We start from the raw sequence: 26,948 nt of genomic DNA, 5'->3' as shown, positions 1-26,948 counted from the left end.
AAGTGACTAGTTGGGCTTGAAAAAAGCATCAAAGACTCTAGAGAATCTCTTAGTGTGGAAATGAGACTTCATCAGGCCGAAATGAAAAGTACTTTAACTGAGATGCAGTCTAAACTGGATACTCTATCAGCTAGGGTAAATGAGGCAGAAGAGAGAATAAGAGACATAGAAGACAAGTTGATGGAAAGGAAGGAAGCTGAGGAAAAGAGAGAAAAACAACTCAGAGCCCACGAGAAGAGGCTCTGAGAAATAAGTGATAGTTTGAAAACAAATAACATCTGAATTATTGGAATTCCTTCCTTAGGGCATAGTGAAAAAGAGAGAGAGGACCAGACACTATCTTTGAGAAAATCATAGCCAAGAACTTCCATAATCTGGGGAAAGAAACAGGTATTCCTATTCAAGAGATAGAGAGGACCCCTCCCCCAGTCAAGAAAAACAGATTGGCACCCCAACCTAGACTAGCAAAGCTTGCACATTTCAGAGATGAAGAGAAAATCCTGAAAGCAGCTTGAGACAAGGGATTCCTAACATCCAGTGGGAGAAATATGAGATGAACAGCAGACCTCTCCACAGAGACCTGGCAGGCCAGAAAGGGCTGGCAGGATATATCCAGGGTCCTAAATGAGAAGAGCAGGCAGCCAAGAATACTTTATCCAGCAAGGCTCTCATTCAAAATGGAAGGAGAGATAAAGAGCTTCCAAGACAGAGACTGAAAGAATATGTAACCACCAAGCCAGACCTGCAGGAAATATTAAGGGGGACCCTGTAATCGAAGACAGAGCCCAAAGAAACAGAGAATCTGCAGAAACAGGGGCTTTACGGGTAATACAAGGGCACTAAATTCACATCTTTTAATAGTTACTCTGAAGGTGAATGACTAAATGCTCCACAAAAGACACAGGGTATTGGCCTGGAAAAGAAAAGTGAGACCCAACCATATGCTGTCTACAAGAGACTCATAGGCTGGAGGCTTAAAATTTTTTTCTATTTAATAAAAATATTTAATGCTGCCAAAAAGTATAAAAATACAGTAGGAATAATGGACAGTACAAAGTAGTCTCTCCTAACTTAATTCTTTTACATCTTTCTTCATACATACATCTTCATCTTTTCATCTTTTCTTTTACATCTCACACGTGCATTTAACAACTTGACAATACATCAACTCAGAAGTTCTGCAAAGTCTTACACTGGTGGTGTTCTTCCTTCCCTGGATGGAAAGTTGGCTTTGAAAACAGACAAAACTGAGGTCATCTACAGGTTTATCAGACCTCACTTTAATTTCTGGAGTAGGCTGCATTCCGGTCTTGCTTTGCACATCAATGGTTCAAAATTTATAGCTGCAGAATATTCTGCAGTCTTGAACAGTTAGGTGTCAGTCTGGCCTGATTATGTCCAAGGGAAAATTTCCCTTCAAAGACATTTTCAGGGAACATTTTTGTGTCTTTATTTTTCTTTTTAAAATTGGGAAAACGTTTTCTTTCTCATTCAGTCTCATTTAGCCTCTGTTTCATTTGTTGCACCTTCTGAGCCGTGTTAGCTTTTCTGTTCTCTCAAAAACGTTTGGGTAGAAACACTCCCACTGGCTGTTCTCTGCCACAGTATCCTGCATTTTAGAGGATAGTCCTGCATAACTGCCAACTGTCAGTTTTTCTTCTTCTAGGCCTGTTCTATTCCCATTGTATTTTTCAGCCATTATTTTGGTTGGTGAATGATGAAACACAGGACATACATCTTCCTTAGAAAGTTCTTTCCACCATTTCTGTATATTTGAATCTCCCTTTATAAATTTTGCTCCTTCTATGATAGTCACATATGCAACTTTGAGTTAATGTGGTGTCTGAAGAAATCCCATTTGGTATTGTCTCAAATTCAATAACAACTGTTTCATGTTAACATCATCTCTTTTTTCAATCAGAACATGATAGGTGTAGGGGCACCTGGGTGGCTTTGTTGGTTAAAGTGGCCAACTCTGGATTTTGGCTCAGGTCATGATCTCAGGGTCATGAGATTGAGCCCCTTGTCAGACTCTGCACTCAGCAGGGAGTCTGCTTGTCCCTCTCATTCTGCTTCTCCCCCTGCTTGCTCATTCTCTGTTTCTAAAATAAAAATCAATTAATAAGTAAAATATTAAAATTTTAAAAAGAACACAACACATGTCTGCTTGAGAAAACCTGCTTGAGCACCCAGTGCCTGCATGGTAATGGATCACTGCAGGCCCATGTTTGAATTCAAGGAGCCAGATTCTCTCACTTTAAATAAGAAAGTGAGAGATGAAGCTGGTAGCAGAGAGACTCCAGAATCTGGCCAGTAGTATAGTGACAGCGAGATGTTGTTCTGGTTTCCTGCTATTGATGTTTCCCAATTGCAGTAGATGTACCATGTAATAGACTTCACACCTTCTGACAAGAAATTCACACTGACTCCTGTTTCCTTACAAGCATCTCTGTGTTTTTTTGTTAGCCAGCACTGTGTGCCTTGCACCAATTCCTTTTCCACAACTGTTTAGTGTGACAACTGCTTTGGTCTTTTGCTGCCAAAACATGAACCAGAAGTGGCAACTTGTATTAGGAAGTGGACCCTGTGTTCAGATGTAACTCTTCTGCGCCTCTTCTTTTTTTTTATTTTTTTTTATTTATGATAGTCACACAGAGAGAGAGAGAGGCAGAGACATAGGCAGAGGGAGAAGTAGGCTCCATGCACGGAGCCCGACGTGGGATTCGATCCCGGGTCTCCAGGATCGCGCCCTGGGCCAAAGGCAGGCGCTAAACCACTGTGCCACCCAGGGATCCCCTCTGCGCCTCTTCTATGTCAGATAACCTGTCATGAATGCAACCATGTTTAGCATCTTGCAATTTAACACCACTATGATCATATAGGCTTACATCTCTGCATCTGTTTCAATTTCTATTTTCTGGAAACTTGGCTACTCTATGAGGATTGCAAATTTCCAAATACAGCTTCTGCCAGTGATTCTGAACATTCAGCTCCTCAAACTACACTTGACAGTGGCAGACAGGGCAGTGGGAGCCAGCTAGCCTGAGCAGAGGATGCGCCATCGGAGAAGCTCAGGCCCCACAATATCTGGGGAGCAAAAAATTTTTCTAATGTACTGTAGAATTCAACACAATCATTCAAGATCTCTAAGCACATATGCCGATACATGGGTTTTATAGCTGTCCTTGTAGCACACTCCATAAGATCATGTGGGAGGAGAGACCTGCTATGTAAGGACACCTGCGCCCCAGCCAATAGTCAGGCAGGGGACTGGGTGGCAGATGCTGCCCTAAAGAATGGCCTTCCTTGTTTCTTGGAATGTGATACAAATGCACTAGAGACTGTATGACCTCTTTTTATACCAAATGTGCCTCAAATCTAAAATTAGACCAAGAAATATCGAATCACCCTTCTGGAAGTTCGTGGGGCAGGAAAATATGGAGGCCCAGCTGAGGGTGGCGGCATGGCTCCTCTGTCTTCTCTGTTCAGCCTGATGCCAGGTAAGCCAGCATTGAACTCCAAGTGGAGAGCCTGGCTTTGGGGAGTTTGGTGTTTTATCTCACTGTAGCCTCTGTGCTCATTTTCCACTCCTGCTGCCCTCTGGCACCCAGAGTCCAGTTTGCCAAGTGAGTGATGGGGGCTGGGGCTGAGGGAAGAGGGCAATGTCCTCAGCTTTTCTGAACTCTGCTGGCCTAAAGCACATTTAAGTTCTTTCTTCACTCTAGAGCGATCCTGCACCACCCTTGATTTTGTACACCCCCTGCTGTGACCTGTAAAATGAGGTGCACAATAGCACTCATCTCATTGGCCAGTCACTTGGTAACTTGTTAAAAAAGCAAATTCTTAAACCCCTCGCCAGACCTACTGCATCAGAAACTCTGATGATGGAGGTCAACGATCAGCTTTCACAAGCACCCAGGTGATTCAGGATGCTCATTTGAGTTTGAGTTTGAGAATCGCTGTCATAGGGTTGTTGTGAAGAGTGAATGACAAATCAGCTAAAATATGCTCAGCCTGCCTCCTAAGAAGTATCCAGCTGTTGGTATCCTCATCATAGTCACCATCAGCACCGTCATCAATCATCATCATCATCATCATCATCATCATCATCATCATCATCACAAGAATCCTTCCTATAATGCTCTAGGTTCTAGGAGTGCTAGGTATTCTCAGATGGAATGACCTTTCCTGTGGAACAATGCCCTGGCAAATGTATGTGCAAGCTGACCCTCTTCACAGCACAAAGGTCTCTGTCTCAACTATGTACCATCATGATGCAGATGGACTGATATTTACCTATGCCTCGTTTCTTTTTACACATGGCAGTGTTTTTATTGAAATATACTTCACAAGATCTAAAATCTACCATTGTAAGAGACGGTTTCAGTGGTTTTTAGTACATTCACTATGTTATGCATTTGTGATCACTATCTAAGTGAAGAACATTTCCGTCACCCTCCCTAAATCCTCATGCTTATTTCTTCTAGTTTGTCCCAATTCCCTTCTACCCCCATTCCCACAATCTACTTTCTGTCTCTGTGTCTAATATGGACATTTAATATGAATCATGAAATATGTGACCTTTTGTACCTGGCGTCTTTCCTTTAGCATTATGTCTTCAAGGTTCATTCATAATATGACATGTATTATTACTTGATACCTCTTCATGGCTGAGTAATATTTCAATGTATAAATAAATACACCTTATTTTTTAATTCATTCATCAGTTGATGGACACTTGTGTTTCTTTCACTTTTTTGGCATTATGAGCAATGCTGCTATGAACATTTGTGTACAAGTTTTTGCATGAATGTACATTTTCATTCCTCTTAGATATATCCATAGGAATTGGTTTGCATAATTTTTGAGGAAGTACCAGATTGTTCTTCACAGTGGCTACATCATTTAACATTCCCACCAGCAATATATGAGGGTTCCAATTTCTCCACATCTTCACTAATATATCTTATTGTCCATTTCTTAATGATATTCATGCTAGTAAGTAGAATGATATCTCATTATGGTTTTGCATGTCCCTAATGAATTATGATGTTGAATATATTTTCATGTGCTTATTGTCTATGTGTATATACTCTTTGGAAAAGTGTCTATTCAAATTGTTTACTCACTTTTTAAAAGTAGGAACAGAGGGAGAGAGAGAACCTTAGGCAGGCACCATACCTAGCACAGAGCCTGATGCAGGGCTCTATCTCATGACCCTGAGATCATGACCTGAGCCAAAATCAAGAGTTGGACATTTAACTAACTAAGCCATCGAGGAGCCCCTCATTTACCCATTTTTTTTGTTAAAGATTTTTTTAAAATTTATTTATAAGAGACACAGAGAGAAAGGCAGAGATTTAGGCAGAGGGAGGAGCAGGCTCCCTGCAGGGAGCCTGATGTGGGACTTGATCCCAGGACCCTGGATCACGACCTGAGCCAAAGGCAGATGCTCGACCATTGAGCCACCCAGGTGCCTCTTATTTACCCATTTTTAAATTGGGACGTGTTTTTGTTGTTTTATTTTGACTTGTAAGAGTACTTTATATATTCTGGATATTATATATTTAGGAGATATATGATTTGCAAATATTTCTCCCACTCTGTCCATTGAATTTTGGTTCTCTTGCTGGCGTTCTTTTTTTAAATTATGGTTACAGTACATATAATATGTAATTTATCATTTATCCGCTTTAAGTATACAGTTCAGTGGCATGAAGTATGCTCATATTTTGTGCACTTGTGACCACTAGGAAATAATGTTTTGCTATTCATTCATTCTATGAGCCCTCACTGAGTCCCTCTTATGTCAGGTCCTGTGCTGAGGAATCAAAGATGGATGAACACTGACACACTCCCTGCACTGGGGGAGCTTACATTCAATGGAGCCATAGGCGAATATTCCTTTTAGAAAATACGAAGGAATATTACTCAGCTATTAGAAATGACAAATACCCACCATTTGCTTCAACGTGGATGGAACTGGAGGGTATTATGCTGAGTGAAGTAAGTCAGTCGGAGAAGGACAAACATTATATGTTCTCATTCATTTGGGGAATATAAATAATAGTGAAAGGGAATATAAGGGAAGGGAGAAGAAATGTGTGGGAAATATGAGAAAGGGAGACAGAACGTAAAGACTCCTAACTCTGGGAAACGAACTAGGGGTGGTAGAAGGGGAGGAGGGCGGGGGGTGGGAGTGAATGGGTGACGGGCACTGGGGGTTATTCTGTATGTTAGTAAATTGAACACCAATAAAAAATAAATTTAAAAAAAAAAGAAAAAAAAGAAAATACGTAGCTCTGTTCTCTCTTTCTTCAGCATTAACCTAAAACCTTTGGCAGTTTCTCATTTTGTGGTTCCCCGGGTAGTGAGGTTTCCATGTAGCCACTCCATCTCTGGGATAGAGGGAGACTGAGAAACTACAGCAGCCTCCCCTCCTCCAGATTTCATCAGGAAAGAGAAGTCCTGAACAACACGAAATAAAAGGCATTCTGACCAAAGCTACTAGTGCCTCTATTAAGGATCCACTCTCTGTCACCTGGCTCAGCCTAGCTCACTTGATTGTGACCTATTGTCTGCTCTCAATGTTCAAGTAAGGTGACTCCTTGACCCTGCTGCTGCATGCCCAGTGAGTCCCTGTAGTGATCTCACTATTAACCTTTGCAGGTCCTTCTGTGTTCACAGAGAAAGCAAGGGCTGATATTCAACCTGAGAGGATAGGCAGTGGCATTTGGTACAGACTTTGAAGTTTTAATCAAACATCATCATCACCTTCAAGTTTTTTTTTCTCAGGGGGTAAAATATTCATGTGAACAGAATCCATCTCCCATCCACCTATAAATGAGACAGCAAAATGTCTAGGATCATAAATGACATCAATTATACAAACTCTCCTATTTTAGGTCCAGTGCAATAGCATGGACATCTTTTCTCATCAATACAGAGAACATTCCTTTACGCCAGGCTCCTTTTCACCTCCTGATGGACATTTAGATCACCTTTGTTTATTTATCCTCTGCAACACTGCAGTGAACATCTTTGCGTGTGTATCTTTGTGGATGTATGCAAATATCATTGAAAATGTATTCTACAGTGGAACTATTTGCTGAAAGCATATTCCAATGTGCACTCCCAACTGTAGTAACTGAGAATGTCCATTTCCTCACAACTTGTAAGCCAGCTTATTTGCATATCTTTGGAAAATGTTCTAATTTCAACTTTATTATTATAAAATCCAAGTATTGTTATGTTCCCCATCATGTTCACCATTATCATATTCATTAGCATAAATAGCTGATGTAAACAGCGTTTACGGTGTATTGAGAATTTGGGTTGACTTAATTCAATTCACTCCTCACAACAGCCATATGACGTAAGAATTACTCATCCATTGTACAATTGAAAACCCAAGTGTGAGTAACTTGTGTGCCCTCAGACATGTAAGTTGAGTTCTCTGTGTTTCTACTCTTCCAATAGAAAAATGGAAATAATACTATCTTCCTCATCTACTACATGGGGCTGTGTTACACACATTAAGGACTATATATCTGCCAGATACTTTATGGCATCTGTGATTTGTTCTGGTGACAACGTGAGACATGACATGTTCACAAGTTTACATGTGGAGGAAGGATGGCAGAAGAGAAAGCCTAATAGGACACAAGGTCTGGGGACTGAAATGCGGCTAGACCACCATCAGGCTGTGTGATCATAAGTCCTGTTTTCTTTCTCTGGGCCTCCATATCAGCATTTATAAACCACAGAGTATAATAACAGGAAGGACTTGGACTAGGCGGAATCCAATCTTTTCAGGGCTAAAATGTCTAAAATGATGAGTTTCCTTAAATTAAATATTTTTTCTTTTTCAATGTCAGCTTTATTGAGGTATTATACGTAATAAAATTTACCAATTTTATTTTTTTTAATTTTTTTAAGATTTTTTATTTATTTATTCATGAGAGACACACAGAGAGAGAGTGGCAGAGACACAAGCAGAGGGAGAAGCAGGCTCCAGCAGGGAGCCCAACGTGGGACTCGATCCCAGGACCCCCAGGATCATACCCCAGGCCGAAGGCGGCGCTAAACCACTGTGCCACCCGGGCTGCCCAAATTTACCAATTTTAATGTAAAGTGATGAGTTTTGACAAATGCATCTAGTGGTATAACCATCACATCACTCCACAAAGTTCCCTCCTGCCCCTTGTTGCCAGGCCACAAACTAGAAGTCTGGCTCCTGGCAACTGCAGATCTGCCTTCTGTCAGAAGAACTTCATGTAAGTGGACTCATACCGTCTGCATTCTTTTGAACCTGCCTTCTTTCATTTAGCACAATGTTTTTGAGATTCATATTTTTGACTATTAGTGCTTTTTATTATAATTTGATATTGGCTATTGGTATTTCTTTTAAGCTATACTGTTTATGTCCTTTGCCCATTTTCTATCAGTCACTGATTTTTTTTTTTTTGAGAGAAAAAGAGACTTCAAGAGTGAGGGGCAGGGGAGGGGATAGTGGGCAGAGGGAAAGAGAAAGAGAATCTTTGGCAGGCTCCATGCCCAGAGCATAGCCTGATGTGGGGCTTGATCCCATGACCCTGAGATCATGACTTGAGCTGAAATCAAGAGTGAGATGCTTAACTGACTGAGCCATCCAGGTGCCCCTGATATTTTCATTATACATTTATAGAAACACTTTTTTTTAAGTCAGGGAATAATATACAGAGGTTGACTGTATTTTTTCTAAAGGTGCTTGAGTGTCTTTTCCACGAAAGGGCCCACTTGGAGCAAGCAATGGTCATTAGTGCTGCCATTCTTTCTTCCTCTGCTCCCTGCAGGTGCTTCCTCCTTTCCACCTGCCAGCTTTCCACACATGCTGGCCTGTTTCTCACAGTGCGCAGTGGGAAGGTGGGATCTTGGGGTGGGGGGAGGAGAAGACTGAGCATCTGCTTCTACCCCTGCTCCTTGGTGTCCATCTGAGGATGGGGTGCTGGGGGATTCCTGGCAGCAGAGGTACAGCCCCTGCCCTGTTTCTGGTCCCTGAGCCTGTACCCCAGCCCCAGGACCAGAGACCCTCCATGAACAAAGCTTGGATTTGCTTGGACCTGCAACCAAGGCCCCTTATAATCCTATGCACTAGGATGTACCAAGGGGTGGAGAAGGGACTGTCACCTTCATCTTATTCTGCCTCATTACCTTCCATAAACATTCAGGAACCCTCCACAGGGTGGGATGTTCTCCATAATGACCACTTCCAAATCCTTGGTGAAAAGGGAACTCTGTATAGGTCTATAGGTCCCTGTATAGGTCTATGGGACTGAGGGACCAAAGGATTATGGGAAGTCACAGGGACAGACAAGGTCACTCCAGCGTTAGGGGCTGCCTGGATGCCCATGTCTTCTCTTCCTGAGGCTGCACTATCCCGTTAGGGTGTTGGGAAGAGTGCATATCTGCTGCCCCACACTGGGCAGCTAGAAGAGCAAGCCTTGATCAACTGCATTGGGACAGATGTGTCCCCGGCTTTCCAGGGAGATCTTGTAGCCCCCAAGCATTAGGTTCTTTTGGGTGACATCATATGGCACCACTTCGGGTGCACTGCCAGGTAAGTGGGGTCTCCTGTATCAGCCTCATAGCGGCTTTACTCATAGTAACTCCCAACTAGAAACAGATGGAGAGGTGTGTGTCCACAGGAGAATGGATAAACACACTGTAGTATGTTTATATTTAAAAATTGAATAGAACAATCTATCTCTACATACGAAACCAAGGAAGAATCTTAAAAATACTGTATCAAACAAAAGAAAGAACATGAAAAAAACCATAAGTCTCTTAGATGGAGTTCAAACAGGCAAAATTAGGGCAGCCCTGGTGGCCTTTGGCCTGGGGTGTGGTCCTGGAGACCCGAGATCAAGTCCCGGGTCAGGGTCCCTGCATGGAGCCTGCTTCTCCCTCTGCCTGTGTCTCTGGCTCTCTCTCTCTCTCTCTCTCTCTCTCTCTCTGTGTCTATCATGGATAAATAAATAAAATCTTTTAAAAAACCAGGCAAAATTAAACTATAGTGATAAGTGTCAGAACAGTGGTTATTTGTAGGGGAAGTATTGACTGGAAAGGGGGCACAAGAGAACTTTCTAGAAGGATGGGGATTTTTTTTATATCTTGATGTGGAAGATAGGTCCATGGATGTATACATCTATCAAAACTTAACCTATACACTTAACTCTGTTAGTTTTACTCTACGCAAATAATACCAACTCAATAAAAACTGTTAGCATAAAATTGTGAAGATGAAGCTGAAAAAAATGTTACATTGTTAAAAAGTGGTTATCTGTGTCAGGACATTGAGCAGATTCCTGACTTTTTTTCTGAAAAACAAACAGTCAAAGCTTCTGTGGAAAGTAGTCAAGAATCTTTCTATTGGCCCTAGAGCCGTGCCCCATGTAAGACTACTACCTGTGTTTGTTGATGTGGTGGAAAGAAGAGGTGACAGCGGGGCTCCCTCTGAAGGGCAGCTGCGAAGGGAAAGCCTCACCTCTGGGTCAGCAGCGCCTGCAGCCTGGCTTCATCCCAAGGAGCCAACGGAGCAGCCCGAACGCGGGATGAGCTGCGAGGAAACCCAGTCGCCCATCGCCCATCGGAGCCTTACTTTCTTCTTCTGTAAATTACTCTAAAGCACTCAGCTGACGCGGGATTTAAATACCATTCTGTCATTAAAGCCACGGAGAACCATTAGTTACTGATGTCACATTTTATTTGTAACCCAATAAAAATTTCCCCCAGATCCTTAGTCTGCATTTCTAAAGCAGAGCATTAGGGTATGTCTCAGGAGGCTAAGCTGTCTGCACCTGCTGGGAAGGAGAAGAGGGTGAGATGCAGGAACCCACTTTCCTTCAGGGGAAAGAAAAGCTGCTTTTTCTTTTGTATTTGACTTTTCTGTTTGGAAAACCAGTTTCTCTGCTCTCCTGTGAGGGACCTCATCTCTCCTAAGCTATATGCTCCAGGTCATTCCATAGAAAATAAAACCTCTGCAATAGTGCTTGCTTTCAAGGATTTACAATATGTTTATGCATCTCGGGGAAATCTTTCTTTTAAAAATTTACTACTGTAGTCAACCATTTATTAGGATAGTCATCTGGTTCAGTACTCCAAATTATGGAGACTAGGAGTCCTTTAAAAATTCACACTTTTAAATTTTATGTTACATTCTTTAGTTTCCAAATATTTCACATCTTCTGGGTAGCACCAGAATGATCCATCAATAGAAGAAAAAGTAATCATTTCCAGGCCATTTAACAGAAAGTAGAAGAGATGTTCATAGTGACCACCTGTGACATCACTCTAGCAGGCAATGTCCCTCTAACCTCTATGCAGTATAGGCAGGAAATGTTTTATTTTGCATGGTGTAAAGCCATAGCAACTGCTTTCTAATTAATTGTCCATGACTATTGAGCTGCTTAGTCTTTCATAGTGTTAGCATTGGGCTCCTTGCCCTTTTATCCCATTCTGAAGGAGGACCATCACCATCATCAGAATCTTTGTGTCTCGGTATTCTCACTGCTGGTGCTGAATGGCATTTCCAGGTTCATGTCTTACTCCCTGCAATGAACAGTACACTCTAGGCATGCCATTCTGATGACCTGCTGTTGCTCCGAGGAGCTCTCCTGTGCTCAGTGCCTCTACCAAGCAATGCTTGCCACCTTCTTTCCCATTTCACTCCTTTAAATATCTGGTGAAATCTTGCTCTTCCCTCTAGTTCCCTATTAAAAGCCAGTAAATGGATTTCCTCTGTTTCCATAGCATCTGGACCTTCAAGTTCTCAGAGTGTCTGTTACAGTGTTTTATAATGTTTTGGTAATCTTGCCAGGCTTAGCTCCTCAAAGTTATGTTCATGTCTACTACACCATTGAACCCATTATCTCAATGACTGGGTCAGCAGGTGCTTGATTAATGAGTAAGGTCACGTGCTGCACTAAAAATATGGGCAGCAGAGCCAAATGATGACTTCTAATTGCTTTAGATTTTGACATTTCTTCAAATTTGCAGAGTACATCCATGCATAAAGTTGCTTTCATTTTGGTCACATTATAAATGAGTAAATGGAGCTGGAATATACACATTTACGTTTACATGTTTTTCTGTTTCTTTTTCTAACTAATAAGCTGTGATAATTCATCCAAGAAAGGTGGATTTTCCTTCTATGCTATATATGAAGAAAGAATTTTATGGGATGCCTGGGTGGCTCAGTGCTTGAGCATCTGCCTTCGGCCCAGGGAGTGATCCTAGAGTCCTGGGATCGAGTCCCACATTGGGCTCCTGGCATGGAGCCTGTTTCTCCCTCTGCCTATATCTCTGCCTCCCTCTCGGTGTCTCTCATGAATAAATAAATAAATAATGTTTTTTAAAAATAGAATTTTATGAATAAATTAATGTTCAAGCAAGTGCAGAGAATGTTTTAAATTATTTAGTACAGAAAATGCTTGTTGCAATGTCCACAATAGCCAAACTGTGGAAGGAGCCTCGATGTCCTTCAACAGATGAATGGATAAAGAAGATATGGTCTATATATACAATGGAATATTACTCGGCCATCAGAAGGGATGAATACCCATGATGCTTTGATGTGGATGGAACTGGAGGGTATTCTGCTGAGTGAAATAAGTCAATCGGAGAAGGACCATCATCATATGGTTTCACTCATATGTGGAATATGAGAAATGGTGAAAGGGATTATAAAGGAAAGGAGGGGAACTGAGTGGGAAAATCAGAGAGGGTGACAAACCATGAGAGACTCCTAACTCTGGGAAATGAACAAAGGGTTGAGGAATCTGACACCAAAAGGAAAAGCAAGAAAAGCAAAAACAAATAAGTGGAGTTCACCAAACTGAAAAGCTTCTGCACACCAAAAAAAAAAAAAAAAAAAAAAACCCATTAACAAAATGAAAAGGAAACCTGAATGGAAGAAAATATTTGCTAATCATGCATCTGATAAGGGTTTAAAATCTAAAACACTAAAGAACTCACAGAATTCAATACCAAATATTTTAAAAAGATTTTAAAAAGGTCAGAATACCTGAGTAGACATTTTTCCAAAAAAAGACAGATGGCCGACAAGCTCGAGAAAAGATGCTCATCATCATTAATCACCAGGAAAAGCAATAAAAATCACAGTAAGATGTGACTTCATACTTGTTAGAATGGCTATTATCAAAAAGACAAGAAATAAAAAGCATGGCAAGGATGTGGAGGGAAGAATGCCCTTGTGCACTGTTGGTGGGAATGCACACTGGTGCAGCCACTATGAAAAATAGTACTGAGGTTCCCCCAAAGTTAAAAATAGAACTACCATAACATTCAGAAATCCCATTTCTGGTTGTTTATTCAAATAAATTAGAAACACTAACTCGAAAAGATACATGCACCATATATTCATTGCAGTATTACTTCAACAAGCCAAGATATAGAAATAACCTAAGTGTTGCTCAATGAATGAATCCATAAAGATGTGGCATCTATATATGCAATGGAATATTACTCAGCCATAAAAAAGAATGGAATTTTGCCATTTCTGACTATGGATGGACCTTGAGGTCATTATCCCAAGTAAAACTAGACAGAGAAAGGTAAGTACCATATGATCTCTCCTATACGTGGAATCAAAACAGAAAACAAAAACAAAAATCAAGCAAACAAACACAAAAAACAAACTAAGCTTATAGATACAGGTAGAAGATCGGTAGTTGCCAGACATAGGAACTGTGTGGTTGGGAAATGGGTAAGGGGTCCAAAGGTAAAGAATCTTCCAAAGAAAACAGGAAGCTTGAAAGGAAAAGCTGTTGGTTCCTCCCACTAGCTTACCTTCTGTTCCACCTTCAGCTCCAATTCCAACAGTAGCCTGTGGCACAGAATTTAGTGCTTCTCACCCTACAGGTAAAAGGATGGACAGAATCCGCAACATCTTCAATTATCAGAAAGGGTGCACAGAAAGGGTATTTCTTAACAAGGTTTGATTTTCTTCCCTCTGTTTGCAGACGGGCTGGCATGAAGAGTAATTTCTCTGTAAGAGAAGCGCGTTTCTTGCTGGAGCTTAGTGCAGGAGGCAAGGAGGAGCCACCACATCCTACGCTCTGAAGTTTTGTTGCCAAGTTTCCTACTATTCCAGCCTGGTTAGGCATGGTCTATATGGCTAGCTACAACAGGCGCCGGGTCAACCTCCTCGTAGCAGACGTTTCCAACTTCTGAGCTTACTCAGTAAGGAGAGAGATGCCCTCACTGCATCTACCCTCCCACAGCCCTGCCAATGTCACAATTTATAGACTTTTATTTATAATATCCTATTTCCAAGTACTGGTTTCTCTATTAGATAGAAGTCTTGCAGACTCAAGTGACAGAAATCTAACTCAATGTGCTTTAAATAGTTTACTGTCCTGCATGTGAAACAGGGTAGTTTTGCTTGAAGCACAGCTGGATTCCATCAGAAGCTTCCATTGGATGTAGATGTGGGGCACATGGCCGTGAGCAGTGTCGCCAACCCCGTGTGCATTCCTTCCCCCGTGCCCTCTAGTTCCTGGCTGATGGCTTCGCCCTCAGACTTCTCATATTCACTCTTGGCAATTACAGACCAATCTATTTCTAAAGATGCTATCCTCAGAAAAGACCGAGGACGCTTTTGAATAGCACAGACAGTATCGGGATCGTTCCATTGGCTCTAATGGGCCTGTGGCAGGGGCTGGTTTTAAATCATCTCTGGGGGGATCCCTGGGTGGCGCAGCGGTTTGGCGCCTGCCTTTGGCCCAGGGCGCGATCCTGGAGACCCGGGATCGAATCCCACATCGGGGTCCCGGCGCATGGAGCCTGCTTCTCCCTCTGCCTGTGTCTCTGCCTCTCTCTCTCTCTGTAACTATCATAAAAAAAAAAAAAATTAAAAAAAAAAGATATTAAATCATCTCTGGGAATGTAGATGGAGGAGCAGGTTTCCTTGGTAATCTTGCAGGCTCAGTCCTGGAGACAGATTTGGTCGGGGACACCTGAAACACTCTCAGCAGGGGTGGTGGTGGGTTGTTGAAAAGGAACAAAAAGTGTCATTGCTGGATCATAGGGTAATTGAATGTTTCCTTTTATGAGAAATTGCTACACTACAAAGTATGACAAGATCATTTGGTAAAAGGACTACATGGGGCGCGCCTGGGATCTGTACTGGCTGTGAGTGGTGACCTTGCTCTCTGGGAGACCCGGGCTCGCTGGCTGGCACGTGCAGTGGGCAGGGCTGACAGGACACAGGGCCTAGAGGTCACCGCGAGATCCGCTGAAGCCCACAGCAGTTTCTCCAGGCAGGTGAGACAGGCCCGGCGAGAGGAGAGTGCAGATTCGGGCAGATTGCCCCTTCCCGGGTAAGGACCTTGGACTCCACTTGCTTTTCCTGGTTCCAGTTTTCTTATTCTGTGAAAGAGGAAGGAGAAACTTGTTCTGAGGGGTAAGCATTGCTAATGCACACAAAACATTGGCATTGGCTCTGGGAAAGTTCCCCACAAATGCAAATTAATCTAAACATGGTGGTGGCTGATGAGTTTTGGGATGAACACAGAGCAGAGAACCATGGGCTGTTTGCTGTAGACTAAAGGTTTAAAATCCTAACTCCCAAGGTGATGGTATTAGGAGCTGGGGTGTTTGTGGGCGATTGGAGCCCACAGGGTGAGACTAGTGCCCTTAAAATGAGACCCCAGGGAGCTCCTTTACCATCTCTGCCACGTGAGGACACAGCGAAGAGATGGCCATCTATGAAGCAGGAAATGGACCCTCATCAGACACTGAAATTTGCTGGTGCCTTGATCTTGGGCTTCCAGCCTCCAGAACTCCGAGAAATAAATTTTGTTATGTACAAGACCCCATCAACGTTATGCTGTTGTAGCAGCTGGAACAGACTAAATCAGCATTTATGCATGGCTGAGACCTGAGTTCTAAATTCACACATGGAAGTCTCTGTAGGGTTGGGTGGACAGATGTTTCTCTTCTGGGTTTTCTTTCAAAGTCCAATGAAAGGGGCACCTGGGCGGCTCAGTGGTTGAGGGTCTGCCTTTGGCTCAGGTCATGATCCCACTGGGAGTCTGCTTCTCCCTCTGCCTATGTCTCTGCCTCTGTCTCTGTGTCTCTCATGAATAAATAAATAAAATCTTTAAAAAAAATTTTAAAAGCCCAAGAAAGGGGAATCCCTGGGTGGCTCAGCAGTTTGGTGTCTGCCTTTGGCCTAGGGCGTGATCCTGGAGACCCAGGATGGAGTCCCACGTCGGGCTCCCTGCATGGAGCCTGTTTCTCCCTCTGCCTGTGTCTCTGCCTCTCTCTCTGTCTCTCTCTGTGTCTTTCATGAATAAATAAATAAAATCTTAAAAAAAAAAAAAGCCCAAGAAAAAGGATTGGTTAGCCTGAGAACTGGAGATGACTATTCTCTACTTGACAGGGTAGAAGTAAAAGGTAATTGAAGTGACTCTGGATAAGAAGACTTTATTTAGAGTAACGGAGAAATTACTGGAAAATAAAAATACCATCTACAATGTCTCAACCTTCTTCCTATGTAATTCATTGCATAAAGAAGAAATTTAATTGCATGATTTCTTTTTTATGTATATCAGATGAAATTTTATATGCCACTTTTTTCCTTTTTTTTCAGAGGGAGAAGCAGGCTCCATGCAGGGAGCCCGACATGGGACTCGATCCCAGGACTCCAGGATCACGCCCCGGGCGAAGGCGGTGCTAAACCTCTGAGCTACCTGGGCTGCCCAGTATCTGAAATTCTACCACAGGGGCATATCTACTGGAGGATATTTGGCCTGTCTTCAGATTGTGGTTTTTTTTTTTCCTATTAAAAGTATTGTACAAACATTTCTGTACATTTGTGTGGATATTTCTTTAGATTCTCTGGAAACTTATTACATCCATTAGTATGGCCATTAAAACTTTTATAGAGATTTCCTTTAAAATTTTTTTAAAAATTTGTTTTGAGAGAGAGAGAGAGAGAGAGCAGTGTAGGGCAGAGAGAGAAGGAGAGAGAGAATTTCAAGCAGACTCCCCGCTGAGTGTGGAACCCTACCTGGGGCTCTATCCCATGATCCATGAGATCACGACATAAGCCAAAATCAAGAGTTACATGCTTCTTTTTTTTTTTTTTTAAAGATTTTATTTATTCATGAGAGACAGAGAGAGAGAGGCAGAGACACAGGCAGAGGGAGAAGCAGGCTCCATGCAGGGAGTCCCATGCGGGACTTGATCCTGGGTCTCCAGGATCTGGCCCTGGGGTGAAGGCAGCACTAAACCACTGAGCCAACTGGGCCGCCCAAGAGTTACATGCTTAATCAACTGAGCCATCCAGGCACCTCTATAGATATTTTCAAATACCCTACAAAAAAACTAAGTCAACTTATACTCGCTCATTGTATGAGAGTTCCCTCCACCCACACACCCATTTTAGCCCCACTGGATGCATTAGTTGAAAACTTACAGATTCAAATTGTTATGGGGAGTTCTCTATGTTAGAAGTCAATTTATTACAACAATATTTGCTTTTGTCTTTAATATTAAGAAATAGTTTAGTATTGTCTGTACTAATCTCTGGTGGGTAATAAAAATGGAATCAGTTTTTTCCAAGAGTAGCTGTGTACACACCAGTCTAGGTAAATAGAAAGCAAGCTTTCCCCCTTTTCTGCTCTACCTCTCTTTTATTATATATACAGCTTTAATGAGGACCAGTTCTTAAACACTCTCAAGAAAATATTAACTGACATTATTCCTCCCAATATCCCAACCTTGATTTTTTTCTGAACACAAATATATAATTGGCTATCTTGTATTAAACCCCTAGTGATATATCCAGGAATCAGATTGTTAACAATAACTCTACCTCTACAGGCAGCAACAAGAGTCACGTGAAGACTGTGTCACCACCAGGTGCCTGTCACACAGGCTCAGTCTCCTTCCCTAATACTGTTAATGGAGCCTACAGTGAATGAGGGGGCCTGGGGACAGTCAGCTGGGTCAATAAGAGACCAAGGGGCTAGAATGATGGCATAGTCCCTAGATCCATTTCTCCTGCAGGTTTATAACATCAGAAGCATCTGTCTGTTCCTGTTGAAAGCATTTGTGAGGTCATGTGTCTCTGATTCCAAATGTTTGCCCTGGGGCAGGAGTGCAGTCTACAAAATGAGGCAAGAGAGTAAAAATGGAATGCTGCTGAAGGCTGTGCAGATGAACAAGGTTAGAGCCAAATAGCATTGGGTCCTGAAGATTTGAGACAAGATTTGTCCTGTGTATCATATGCCTGATAGATGAATCCTGAACGTTAACAGTCTTTAGAGCAGGACTTCTTAATCTGATGCCCATTTATTTCTTGGGTTCATGGATAGACTTCAGGCAACCTTTTTTTGGGGTTCTCCAAAGAAATATAACCAACAGGATGTATATAGAGAGAATGAGATTTATGATAAGGAATTGGTTCACATGCTTGTGAAGGCTGAGAAGTCCCAAGATCTGCAGTCAACAAGTCAACAAGCTGGAGACACAAAAGAAACCCAAGGGGTAGTTCACTCCCGCTGGGAAGACCTGAGTACCAGGTGTTGCTATGATGAAGGTGGTAAGAACAAGAAGCATAAATATCACTAGTGGATTACTGGGTGTAATGGGGGTGGGGACACTCCCACTTCCACCCCTTAATGCTTAAACCTTTGAATTCTGGCTATCAGAGAAATAGCACCATATCGTGTGCTGATTCAGTCCACATCAGCCTCCTAGGGAACCTTGCCTCAGTCCTGTGAGATCTTGCCACCAAGCTGGCATTGTAACCGAGTCTTCAAAAGGCCATTCCACCATTCTATCAAGTCAGCTGTTAGGGATGTGAGGGAACATGATAAAACCAGTGCATTCCATGAGCATGGGACAATGGTTGTACTTCCCTGGCTGTGAAGTGAGGTCCCTGAACATAGCAATGCTGTATAGGATGCCATAATCCTGGACAAAACATTTTGTAGCAAATGGATGGTAATTCTGGCAAGAGCGTTATATGTAGGGAAGGCAAATCTGTATCCAGACTGTCCATTTCAGGAAGAACAAAAGGCTTCCCCTTCCATGATGGAAATGGTCCAAGGTAATCCACCTGCCACTAGGAGCTGGCTGATGGCCCTGGAGAGTGGTGTCACAGCAGGGATGCAGTGTTGGTCTTTGCTGCGGGCAGACGGGGCACGCAACGGTGGCCATTGCCGCGTTACCTTTGCGAATGAAAGTCTCTGTTGGTGAGCCCATGCACAACCTCCATCCCTGCCCCCCGGCCACTTTTTCCATGAGCCCATCAAGCCGTGGGAGAGGTGGCTGTGGAAAGAGGCTGATTGCTATGCACAGAATAGGTGATTCTACCCACTTGATTCTTCAAATCTTCCTCTGCTGAGCTCGCTCTTTGGTGAGCATTCACACAGGACACAAGTATCTCACACTTTCTGCCCATTCAGAAAGGTTTTTTTCACCTCCTTTCCTCAACAATTTCCTTGCAACTACTTTCCAGTCATGGTCCTTCCAAGTCTTTAGTCATCCTGCCAAACCACGGGACACAGATGGTGAATTAGAATATAATAACATGTTTGGCTCTACCTCCTTCCCAGCAAAGGGAATCACCAGGTGTATAACTAGAAATTCTGCCCCTGGGGAGAATCTCTCTTCTCCGCTGTCTTTTAGAGATGTCCCAGACAGGACCGTAGGGCTGCAGCTGGCCACTTTCACCTGAACCCTGCCCATTGTGCAGAACCACCTGACACCAGGCCTGAGTCTCATCTTTCTCTGTCAGTAGACTGTAGAGAACTCCCAGTGAGGCCATAGGAGGAGGCTGCGTGAGAGAGGTCAGGGGTGGGGGCCATGGGCATTTGGGCGGCCCCCTAGGGTGAACCACTCCTGCCTTCAGGGCCTGCTTGGGCCTAATTGTGCACATACCACTGCCATCTGATGAAGGAGTGTCGCTGTGCATGTCCGACTTTATGGCTTGGTGCACCAGATAACATCCACACTTGATGGGCAGCCCTGGTCCCACTGCAACCTGATTACCTGGGGATAAATGTTCAGTCTGAACTAAGGCTAGGAGCAGGCCAAGACCTCTTTCTCAAAAGGAGAGTACAGCTTTCCTCCAAATCCTCCATGTCTGTGCTGTGACTTAACTATAGGGACCTGTCAAACACCCCAATCTGCCACTGCCACTTCCAGCACCACTGAATGTGACCCAAGTGGTAGAGCAGCCACACCACTATTGCAATTGTTGCAGAGATTTCTATTGTTTCCAAACCTCACTCAAAACCACCAGTGTTTTTGGTTTCTCAGTAAATAGGCAACACATGACATCCACAGGAGAAATATGTTGTTTCCCAAATCTGAAGATGACAAAACCCAAACGAAACCTTGTACCTCTGTTTTGGTTTGTGAGGGTGCCAGATGCAATGCCATATCCTTCTTAGAAGAGGTCTCTGGACCAGCCCCACACCATCCCTAGAAATTTCACAGAAATAGAAGGTCCTTGAATTTTTGTCTGATTTATTTCTCACCCTCTAACACAAAAATGTCTTACCAAGTCTAGAGTCATTGCTATTTCTTGCTCCCCAGATCCAATCAGCATAATGTCATCAATGTAATAAATCACTGTGATATCTTCGGGAAGGGAGGGGCAATCATGATCCCTGTGAAGTAAGTTATGACCCGGGGCTGGAGAGTTGATACATCCCTGACATAGACCAGGGAAGGTGTGCTGCTGGCCTTACCAGCTGAAAGCAAGCTGCTTCTGGTTGGTCTTCTAGCAGAGATGGAGAAAAAAGCATTTGGCCAGATCCAAGCTATATATCAGTACCAGGGGATACGTTAATTTGCGGAAGCAATGCAACGATATCTGGTCCAACACTGGGACTCAAGTGACCACCTGCTTTGGCTTATGATGATCCACTGTCACTCCAGGATCGATCTGTCTTCTGCACAGGCCAAATAGGACAGGTGAATGGGGATTAAGTGATAACCACCACTCCTGTGTCTTTCAAGTCTTTGATGGTGGCACCAACCTCTGCAACCTCTCCAGGAATGTGGCATTGCTTCTGGTTTACTACTTCCTATAGAAGTAGTTCTAGTGGCTTCTACTTGACTTTATCACCACACCACTTCGCAGATCAAGGAAGCAAAATGAGGAGTCTGCCAAACACAGGGCTCAATATATACATCCCAATTATGCTTTCCAGAAGTGAGGAAATGACCACAGGATGGGTTAGAGGATCTACAGACCCACTGGGAGATGGCTTAGTGCTAAAGTCCCATTGGTCACCTGAGTTCCCTAAACCTACACCTGGACTGGTGGCCCACAGTGATGTCTCCTGGAATTGGTGTTGCTGAAGAGTGAGGGTGCAGTAGTCCCTGAAATGTGTAATCATTTCCAATGCAGTTACCCTGGTCAAAGCCAAAAGTATCTTCGGGAGAGGCTGGATAGACTAATAGGAAAAGTTTTTGCTAGTGAGCCAGGGTCCTTCCTCAAGGGGAACTGGAATTCCCTTTTTTAAAAAAAGATTTTGTTTATTTATTCATGAGAGACACACACACACACACACACAGAGAGAGAGAGAGAGAGAGGCAGAGACACAGGCAGAGGTAGAAGCAGCCTCCATGCAGGGAGCCCGACGCGGGACTCAATCCCCGGTCTCGAGGATCAGGCCCTGGGCTGAAAGTGGCACTAAACCACTGAGCCACCCGGGCTGCTCTGGAATTCCCTTTATACAAGGATCCTGGGTCTGTAAACTGGCTCAAGTCTGGGAATTGATTAAGCGGTGCTGTTCTCTTTTATGTTTCAGATTGGACTTTTGTTCTCTTGACCTGGAATTTTCTGCTTAGTAAGAATTTAGCAGGCTTCCTATTTACTTCACATCTGGGAACACTGTGATCAGCTAGCCAAAGTGACAGGTCTGCGTGAGTCAGTTCTGATGGCCGCTTTGACTCTGCTGTCCATTACAGTGCCCATGCCCTCCCTGCCTGCCTTGGGCGGTTGAGTGCTGCCCCTTGGCCCCTCACAAATTCATTTCTCACAAGATTGGTACAAAACATGTCTTTTGCATCCTCCCAGTGTGGGTGAGAATGTCTTAAGGGACAAGTCCATTCTAACATTTCAATCCTGCTCAGCTGTGAATCCCCTCCTCTACATTAACCCAGGGCAAGACTGGCATTTCCAACTCATTCATGATGGGCCAACTTTTGGTCCATGTTTCACAACCAACCAACTAAACAAACTATTAGATCTGTTCTTACTTCCCAAGCTGCAACATTAAATGCAAAACCACTTCTCAGGGAGCCCATATCAACAAATTTATCCTAATTCAAGTTTATGTTCTTCTCCCTACTGTCTCACACCCTTAATATCTATTCTCATATATGTTCCCAGAGCTGTTTGTAGAAGTTAGAAAACTCAAGTAGACCCTTTAAAGTGTAGTGCACCCCCTCATGGGTCTCACTCTGTACCTGACCTTTAGGGACTTGCTGAGAACTGAGTTTCACTATAGCAATGAAGGTCCTGTCTTTGTCTGCTTAGGCTTCTATAGCAAATACCATAGATTGAGTGGCTTAAATAAAAGAAATTTATTCTCACAATTCTAGGGGCTGGAAGTTTAAGATCAAGGGGACAGTTGATTAGGTTTCTGGTGAGAGATTCCTTCCTTTTTTTTTTTTTTTTTTTAATTTCCCAAGGGGGCCCCGGGTGGCTCAGCAGTTTGGCGCCGGCCTTTGGCCCAGGGCACGTTCCTGGAGACCCGGGGTCGAGTCCCATGTCGGGCTCCCTGCATGGAGCCGGCCTCTCCCTCTGTCTGTGTCTCTGCCTCTCTCTCTTTCTATGTCTATCATGAATAAATAAATAAAATCTTTAAAAACAATTTCTCACATTTATATTGTTGCATCATATATTCAAGTGCATACCATATCAAATAGCCATTTATTTTAAGATAATTAGTTTTCTTTTTTATTTATTTTAAGATTTATTTATTCATGAGAGACACAGAGAGAGAGGTGGGGAGACACAGGCAGAGAGAGAAGCAGGCTCCTCGCAGGGAGTCCGATGCAGGACTCGATTCCAGATCCTGGGGTTAGGCCCTGAGCCAAAGGCAGATGCTCAACTGCTGAGCCACTCAGGTGTCCCTGCTTCCTGTCTTATACATACATGGCCACCTTCCTGTTGTGTCTTAAAAATAGACTGTATGTGCATGGGGGGGGGACATAGATCAGTTTCTCTGTATCTCTTATAATGCTACTAATCTTATTAGATAACAAACCCACACTTATGATCTCATTCAACATTCATTACCTCTTAAAAGCTCTGTATCCAAACACAGTCACTCTGAGTGTTGGACCTTTAACACTGAATTGTGGGTGGTACACAATTCATGACAGAGGCTATGAATTTATAAATGGAAAAGAATATCTTTATTTTTTTCTACATGTTGGCCAAAATTTGCATTCCCTTCAAGTCTGTATGTCACTAACTGACCAGGATAATATTAGCAGTACTCATGACTAGTCATCATGAGAAATCAGATGCTTCATATCACATTACAATTGGTTCATACATCCTAGAAAACTGTTTACACTTGTCACTATTTCAAAATTACAGCACTTAGAACATCCACCACTGGAGGGACACATATTATCATGTTACGAATATATTTGTATTTTCATAAATGTACTTCAATATCTAATCACCTTGTAATTTCATGTACTTTATTGCAAGCATTTAAAAGCATTATCATGATACAGGATCTGTGGGCATCATCAGATTGCCAGAGGTGCCAGGGCTGAATGTCACCTGTTACAGGCAAACTCAGGTCTTGGGGCTTTGGGCTGTACTCCACTGGTTATTAGTTGTTCAGAATCACCGAGAATTGGCTCAGAAGTGAGGTGTGGAAGCTCAGCTGACATTTAGAGCAGGAAGTCCCTTGAGAAAAAAGGATTTTAGCGAACAAGGCTTCTAAATACAAATTTGTAGGGCACTATGCATGATGGCCAGTACAGCACAACCATGGCCAAGAATTCTGCAATTATGTACAGGATTATTGAAGCCTTGAAAATGAGGGTAATATTACCAATCTTTGCTAGAATTATTAGAATTTGCAACCACTTTTTCTAATAGAATCATGCTCTAGGGCATTGTTTTTACACTGATCTCATGTAAATGGAAACTTGTTCAAAAATAAACAAGTTTATTTCATGGATTCTAAATCAAAGGTTAAAAAATTTTCTCTTTTGAACAGATACTTCTCAAAAGTACCACTAAATACATGAAAGGTACCCAACATCATTAGTCATTAAAGATATACATTCTGAAACCACAATGAGACCCCTTGATCCACCTCCTAAGATAGTTCACTGAGCAAACATTCCTACCACGTAGCTACTACTATTATTCTTAATGATGCTCTGGAATTTATGAGGGCCCTTAAAACATCAAAACATCCTTGTGGTGATCATACTTTTTGATTTATCACTGAAGATTATAGAATTATCAGAAAACAGAAAAAGCATAGAACATGTAATAAGGCCTTGAGGTCTGGGGAGGGCTGAGCACCTGAGGTCACAGGACCCGGCAGAGATGGACAGATGATTAGGAACCTGAGACCACAATACTCAGCTGGAACCATCCCAACACGCTGCCTCAGGGGTGCTGTGTGCTCAAGGCTGGATGGAGAGTCAAGGACTAAGGTGACCATGGAGTGACTCCACCAAACCAGCTTCCAGCATCATGGTTTTCTGCCCTGCGTCTTTCTGCTTCTCAAGCCCTCCAATGTGCACGATGCACTGAAATAGGTCATCTGTGGACAGAATGTTGGCAAAACGCAACGCTGTGTCCAGGCCTCACCTTGGTGAAATTTGCTGATCTGTGATATATTGGGGAATCTGGTGTCCTTCCTCCTCTTCGCTTGCACATTCTCAGAAAACTGAGCCAAAAGCTCAGTTGTAGACTTTGTAGACATCCGGTGGGTTCACTCTCCAAATGGTCCTGGCAAATTGGACTTGCCAGAAGACATGACTGAAGGATTACTTTGAAATTTCAATCTCTGTGTCCTGGACAAATACGGAATCTAACGGAAATGCAGTGATTTGTTGTAAAAGTGAAGAGTGTGAATCTCTCACTAGCAAGTGGAACAATTAATCAAACCAGTTACCTGGCTCATGAGCAACAATGTCATACATTCCTATGTCATTGCTCCTGGGGATGGCACAATAATGCATCATTGCCCTGACTTGTCTCCTCCTTTTCGAGCTTTCATGAACAACTTAGCAGTGGCTGTTTTCTAGGAGTCTCAGAGGTACGTTGAACATTGTCATTCCAGCAGTTTCTTCTGTTACTCTTGTTAGTTAAAAAAAAAAAAAAAAAAACAAGTAATCATTATGAAAACCTTAGAAAGTACAGATAAGCAAGAATGGAAAAAACATGCAGCCGAAATCCCAGTCAACTTCCTTGTGGCCTCTTGAAGCCCATAGACAACTGGGATATAGTCACAAACACTGTGCTTTGGGTGGTGGCCTTTGTGCACCATAACACCCTTACCCCGTGTTCCGGATGAATGAACCGACGTTGGGAGAGGTCTGCAGCTCCTCTGGGCTGGGAAGCAGGCAGCCAGGATTGGATCTCAGGAGCTGTTACTCCAGACAAGGCAGCACGCACGGCTGGGCCAGACCAGGGATGGAAGGCTGGCCACCAGTAAGGATCATTAAAGAGAATTGCCAAGAACAACAGTCAGCGCTTCATGCTACAGTCCTGGGAACAGCAATCAAGGGACCACACTCCTCCCTGCCCGCCGCCCCCCCCCCACACACACACAAGGTCCTTACCCTAGGTACAGTCCCTAACCCTCTGCTACTGTGCCTACTTGAACGTTTCTGGGAAGTGTCTCCTGGGGTTGTGACTGTCAGTGACTTCTGGGGAGATCCTCTCTTCTCCCTGTAGGAACCACTACCCTCCTTCCTAGAAGAAGACCCCTTAATCTTGAGATAATTTTCTAGAGCAGATCCTGGGCTACAGTTGTCAGAGGTGAAGGGAAACCGTGTTTAGATGCTGAGGGGGCCTCTCCCCACCTGCAGACCTGGGTCATGTGTGAGGCAAGGGGAGTGGTACTTTTTGAAATGTCAGTGTTCATTTCCTGTTTGTGTCCCACTTCTAGGGACATGTCCCCTTCTCCACCAAGGACATCCTTGTCCCATGGACAATCAGGATTCAACGACAGGAATGCAAAGAGGAGAAAGAGTCACTGTTCAGCACTTGGCATTCCAGGAATTAGAATTCCTGAGTTGCCAAGGACGCTGAGAGCCAAACTTTTAAAGGAAAAAAAAAAATTTCTTAATCCCAGGGAGGGAGAATTCCTCCTATAAAGTCACTGTCATCAAGGAGTGAAGGGTACCTTGCCTAGTGGAGCAAGAGAAGGGAGAAGAGACTCACCATCACTGGGAGAAGGAGCAGGGGTTTCTGAAAGCCTGAGGGCTGTAACCCTTTTGCACTCATGCTGTGGGAGCCTGGTCTACAGAGGGTGGCCTCTGGGAGATCCCCAGGCACAGCCATTGGCAAGGATGTGGGCAGGTTCCACCTCCTGGGATTGTAAGGGCTGCAAACACAGGTTGTTTATAAAACCCCAGGACCCTTGCACAGCCATGGGGAGAAGGAGAGCCTCCAGGAATGAAAGAGACTAGATTTTGCACAGGTGGCTCTCAGCCACATTTATTTTAAGAAGAATAAAGGACCATGATAATTCTCCACGGCGTGGAGAGTAATTATGCCCTAAGTCTGGGTTACAGTCACTGATCCTGGAGTCCTGGATCGAGTCCCACTTCGGGCTCCCTGCTTGGGGCCTGCTTCTCCCCCTGTGTCTCTGCCAATCTCTCTATGTGTCTCTCATGAATTAGTAAATATAATCTTAAAAGAAAAAAAG

General features: G+C 43.3%; 1 pseudogene; it reads right to left on the bottom strand.

The window, feature by feature from the left end:
- Positions 1-1,337: 1,337 nt before the first annotated feature.
- Positions 1,338-19,230, bottom strand: LOC144323035 (tyrosine-protein phosphatase non-receptor type 2-like; annotated as a pseudogene).
- Positions 19,231-26,948: the final 7,718 nt, after the last annotated feature.

This window comes from Canis aureus, chromosome 1 (genome assembly GCF_053574225.1).
Source record: "Canis aureus isolate CA01 chromosome 1, VMU_Caureus_v.1.0, whole genome shotgun sequence".
NCBI lineage: Eukaryota > Metazoa > Chordata > Mammalia > Carnivora > Canidae > Canis > Canis aureus.
The sequence above is the reverse complement of the archived record's forward strand: the minus strand, read 5'-3'. Positions and strand labels throughout refer to the sequence as shown.